This window comes from Podarcis bocagei, assembly GCF_964188305.1.
Source record: "Podarcis bocagei genome assembly, chromosome: 4".
In the NCBI taxonomy this organism is placed as follows: domain Eukaryota; kingdom Metazoa; phylum Chordata; class Lepidosauria; order Squamata; family Lacertidae; genus Podarcis; species Podarcis bocagei.
This window is the reverse complement of record NC_138128.1, coordinates 9,123,424-9,129,423: the sequence shown is the minus strand read 5'-3', so window position 1 is coordinate 9,129,423 and position 6,000 is coordinate 9,123,424.

The window sequence follows — 6,000 nt, the reverse complement described above, 5'->3', positions numbered from 1 at the left end:
AAAGAAGCAGTGCTTCACACTAGGCTCCTACTTCTACTGTAAATGCAGTGCTATTTATCACCTTTTCTCTAGAACCATGGCCCTTTCGGAAAAGGGAAAAGGAATATGAAATCATGGCAAGCTGGGGAGTGGGCTGGAACTGCATGATCCGACACAGACTGTACTTTGTTGTGGCAGGACTGTGCCTCCGCTAGGTAGAAATTCAACATATGAAGTAATTGTTCTCACTATGTCTCCCTGCCTGAAAAGCGCAACCTGCTTATCTACCCCATTCTGCCTTTTTTAATATAGTGCTATGAGTTTGTGGGTGCTGGGCACCCTAAATTTCTGGATTCTGTAAGTGTTAGAATTCAGTTGCTGCTTGGAATGCTGAAACTGGGTGTCAGACACTGGGTTTAACACAAATTAAAATATAAGCCAGTCCAGCTTTCCATGACAGGAAATCGTCTTGGAGATGAGCCATTAAAAAAGATAACGGGAGGGTAATGAGCCATTGGGAAAGCCAAAGAGAGGGGATTCTGTGCCAGACAGCAAATGGGAGGGAAGGCCGCTCCCTCAACTCAGAGTTTAGTTTGGAAGACAAAGCAGAGTTTAAAAGTAGAGTTTCAGAGTTGGCTGTGAGGTGACCTGGAGGAGAAAGGTTGCAGTCTGTAAAAGTCAGCAGAGAGTCAGAACCATGGCTGGGTTCTGTTTGAATCCAAGGCTGTAGCAATGGGAGGAGCCCCTCAATCGTAGGCTAAGGCTGTATACAGGTGAAAATAAACCATATGCCATAAAGACACCACAGACTCCGCTGTGTCTCATGCCCAAAAGGAAACACGAACCCTGTGTAAATGCCTGAAAACCCTGGAATCTCGCACTGCTCATAGATTGGGGTGGCATGCAACAATATGCAGCAACTGTGCCTGCTCTGAAGTATCATATACATGCGAAATGTTGTTATATCTTTGCCAAACATTTGCCCATTTCAGGGTGGAAGTAGGGGGCGCCCTGAAATCAATGAGAATGGGGGATACACCACTGTTTTGCTCATTGGCTGCTGATTCAGTGCCTGCCACCTATAATAAGGAATTCTGTCCCCTTCACAACATGAATAGTCCCAACTAATCAGGGATCCCAGAATAATGTTGTCACAGGGCTGGATGGACAATCAGCGATAGCCAAGAAAGGTCACTGAGCCAATGTGCCCACTGTGTATTCAAAGCACACTCCTCGCTCCAAAGACCACTGGGAACTGTAGTTTTCCCGCACGCAGAGCTACAGTTCCCAGCACCCTGAACAAACAACAGTTGCCAGGGTTATTTGTGGGATGCCGTGTGCTTTAAATGTGTGGTGAGGGAGATGGCAGCAACGATGCCAGTTCCGCCTCGTCCCGCCACAATCCCAAATAATCAGTGGCGCTGTCACAGCTCTGAGTATCCAATCACTGAAGGCAAACAAAGACGACAGAGAGAGCTGGCAATGCTCTGCGAACGGATGGCTGGAAGCACCGGCACGCATGGGTTCACCAATCGCCCTTACTCTTGAGTGAACAGACAGACATTCGTAGTCCCCTAACAATTGCTGAAAATAGAGGTGCTTTTCAGAGCTGCTGAAAACATTTTCGGAAGCACTTTCCGCTGAGTCCTTATGTACTCCCTAGACCTCGGCTGCCTTTGCCAGGCTCCACCTGCTTGCTGAGGGGTGGAGAACGCCAGGCTTCGGGTCAGAGAACTACCCATTCATCAGTCCACTGTTTCTCTCTAGGGCAGTGTTTCCCAAACGTTTTTGGGCAACGGCACACCTGTTTACCGGAAAAAAATCTCGCGGCACACCACCATTAAAGCCCCGCCCCGTGACGTCAGCGCGCAGCGTCACGCTGGGAGGGACGCACAAAAGTGAAAGTTTTTTCCCTCCCCCTTGCCGGGGTGGGAGGAGGCAGCAGAGCGAGGGACTGAGGGACGGCGGCAGCTGAGGCGGCGGCGGCTGTTGTGGTGGTGGCGGCGATAGCGGGCGGAGGAGGGGGCGGCGGCGGGAGTTGCTGCTGCTGCTGTTGCTGCTGCTGCCCGGACATGCCGGCCTCCTCCTCCTCCGCTGTCTTGCGCTCCTCCCTTTTGCGCGCGCTGCCCCGCCGCTCGGCACCACCACCGCGGAGCCGCCCCCGGCTCGACGCGGATCCTCGCCGCCGCCGCCTCTCGCCGCCCGACTCACCCGCCTCCCTCCCACGGCACACCAGCCGATGTCTCACGGCACAGTAGTGTGCCGCGGAACACCGGTTGGGAAACACTGCTCTAGGGATGTGTCCTGCCTTGGCAAGTGGAGCCTGAGGCCATGGGTGAGGATGCTGCCCCCTTGGGGGAGTCTGGGAGGGTTGCAGCCTTTGGGGATCTCACCCTGGAGTGTAGGGTTCTCTGTCTCCGTGGGCTTCTGGTGGCTGGGATTGGGCGCGGGATCACCGCCTATGTCACTGGCTCTTCCTTGCACCAGGACTAGACTACTGAAATGAGATCTGCATGGAGCTGCCTTTTATGATGACCTGGAAGCCTCAGGTGGGATGGTGTGGAGCTGCTTGTGTGCTCAGGATGCTGAGAACACATTGACACCAGTTGCATGGGTTACTGGCGCATTTTGGGGCACAAACTGAAGCAGGGGCCCAACTTGAATAAAATACAGAGGGGGCAGGTAAGCCCTGTGCCACCTACAGTTGCAACCTCCTAAGGGCCACATGCGAATGAAGTGTTATCTGAGTTTGAGGACACATGCCAGCCAGGCAAAAGCACCTGAAGGTGTGAGGAGGTGTGGCTTGAGAAAAGAGGGTGTGGCCTGGGAGGGGGCGTGGTCTGGGGAGAGTCCCACAGGACAGATAGAGATGCCTGAGCTTCCCCACCCCTAGACCCAGTGGACAAACAGGCAGATTCATATATCCAATCTATTGGGCACCCAAATAGCTCTGGGCCAGATCCAAACATCCCAATGTAGGGTGCACACACGGATTCCTGTGGATGTTAGGGGCACTGTTTCCCAGAGTACGCAAAGCAAAGCAGCCAGACTCCCAAATCCCAGGATGGCTCCCTGCTCTTCTCAAACCTACCTGTCCTTTCCCATGACTTGGCCAAGTCAATTTAACCTATTTAGCTCCGCTGCTGGCGTGATTGTAATAAGCAGGCGAAATTCAATAGAGGCAGCTCAATCAAAGGGCAAACAAACCCTTAAGAAATAGAGGGAGGGGGAGTGGGGCTTGTTAGCTTTATAAATGCACTTCATACACAAGGCGCTGTGCAGAGCAAACCGACACGGAATAAGACTGGAGTTGAGTCATGCAGGCAGGAAAGTTCTTTGCAGATCAGGGCCGAGAAGTAACCCAACATTTGGACTGGAGTCTGGCTGACCCCAGTTCCCTCCCGCTGTTGTGAATTGCAGTGGTTTCAAATGCTGATCACCAGGCTTCCCTCTGTGTTCGTGCATCGAGTGGGCTAGAAGGTAAAGGGACCCCTGACCATTAGGTCCAGTCGCAGACGACTCTGGGGTTGTGGCGCTCATCTCGCTTTATTGGCCGAGGGAGCCGGTGTACAGCTTCCGGGTCATGTGGCCAGCATGACTAAGCCGCTTCTGGTGAACCAGAGCAGCGCACGGAAACGCTGTTTACCTACCCGCCGGAGTGGTGCCTATTTCTCTACTTGCACTTTGATGTGCCTTCGAACTACTAGGTTGGCAGGAGCTGGGACCGAACAACAGGGACTCACTCCGTCGCAGGGATTCAAACCGCCGACCTTCTGATCGGCAAGCTCTAGGCTCTCTGGTTTAACCCACAGCGCCTGCTCCTTAACCGTTGAATGCACTCGTGGATGTTTATCTATTGAACTCTTCATTTGCCACCTTGCTGTTTATTTGATTTAAAAAGCCCTAATGATTAAAATTTCCTCACACAACTTGCTCTGGAAGAGAAGGGGGAAGGCGGGTTGGCAATTTCACAGGCACCAGCCAATCAGAGCTGTGCATGGAAGCTCTGCGGAACAAGTTGCCCCTGGAGGGGAAAGGGCTTGTTTGAACAGAATGTGCTTCCAGAGTGGCTCTGCTGCTTGGATCATGTTTTGTTTGTACTCAGCCTAGAATTCATTTTGCACCAACTTTTCCCGCTGGGCTATGTCCCAGGAAAAGCTAGTCCAGCCCTGGTGGAGTTAGCGCTTCTCTTGCAGATCTGTTGGAGAGGAAGTGAGCTGCTCTTCCAAGAGGGAAAGATCATCACTTTCTTGCAATGTTCCCACTACTGTCATTTTGAACAGACACCAGATCAGATCTCCTTGTTTTGGGAAGGCCCTTTCCAGCTGACAGATCTCTTGCATGCAATTGCATCTTTGGACTGGGAAGGACTCGATTTCAAGTGGGAGGTTATGGAGTCTTATCTGCTAAAGGATCTACTCATGAGAAAGAAGCAAAGGAGGCCACTTGGTGCTTCTCCTCCTCCTCCTGGAGGCAAATTGTCTGGTGCACACAAGTATGTGAGCACACACACACCCTCAGCCCCACACCCAAACGCAATATTGTCATCAAACTTCACATTTCTTTCTTTGTTTACGAAATTAGATTCATGCGACAATTTAATTGAAGCAACCCATTAAAAAGAATTGAGACAGCATAAATAAGAAGACCGTACATTTTAAAAGCTCTTCAAATTAAATGTAACAAATCACTGGGGAGAAAAAACAACAACCTCTGCTTAGGTCTGTTCTGTTGTTCGGGGCAGGTTGCCAGAAGCAGTTCTTTTCAGACACCCTAGCCCATGGGTGGGCAACCTAAGGCCCGGGGGCCGGATTCAGCCCAATCACCTTCTAAATCCGGCCCATGGATGGTCCGGGAATCAGCATGTTTTTACATGAGTAGAATGTGTCCTTTTCTTTAAAATGCATCTCTGGGTTATTTGTGGGGCATAGGAATTTGTTCATCTCCCCCCCCAAAAAAAATAGTCTGGCCCCCCACAAGGATTGAGGGACAGCGGACCGGCCCCCTGCTGAAAAAGTTTACTGACCCCTGCTATAACCTCTCGGAATGCGACAGTTTCTGGGGAGAGGTTTGCAGGGCTTAAGGGGACTTCACTGGGGTGCCCCTGTGCCTTCCCACGGCATTTTGGCAGGTTTGGCTCATGACCCCATAGAGCTGCACGGGTGAGAACATCTGCAGCAGCTGGAAAGTTGCCTTCAACAGAGGATGTAACATGCCTTTGAATGCCCTTTGCAGAGAAGGCAGGGAGAGTGTTGCTGTGCTCAGGTCCTGTTTACAGTAGGGCTGGGCGATATCTGGTTTGTGATATATCACCAGCTAAACACCCCGATATACTGATATATCACGATATCTGAAATAAGGATGGAGCTATGTGGAGGCATTGGCTGGCTTCACGGTTTTCCCCACATCATGATTTCTGCATGGCGTGCAGACACAAACATATCATGATTCCTGATATATTGCCAGGTCAAAAATTAAGAAACCGATATTACGATATGGACTTCATACCGGTTTTGGACCATATATCTATGTATCACCCAGCCCTATTTTGCAGACAACCAAGGGGATTGGGTTGGCCATGGAAGCTCTGTATGGAAGCACCCTGAATTTTCTCAGTATGTGATAGAAGTTCATCTGCAAAACAGTCACTATCTGGAAGTGCTCTACAGGGTGCTGCTGGCTTCAGGCACTGAGCCTATTGGTAGACCAGCCCCGTGTTACAAAGATGTCTTCAAACGTGACATGAAGGCTGGCAACTGTCAACATGCAGAGGGCCGGGAGGCCAGCTGGCAAGCCCCAGCTCGGATGTCTGCTTCCATTGGCCTGTGTCCCAAGGTAAATCAGTGACCCAGGCTTCAAAGCCAGGGCACGCTATCAGCAGAGAGAACTGCGGACACAGAATAGGCGTGAGGCTTGTGGAAGCATACTATAACTACAGATTTATTAATCATAAATCAGGACAAAGAAACATGTCGCCTCTCTCTCTCATGTCGTCTCAGAGAGAAAACAGGGAAAAGCAAA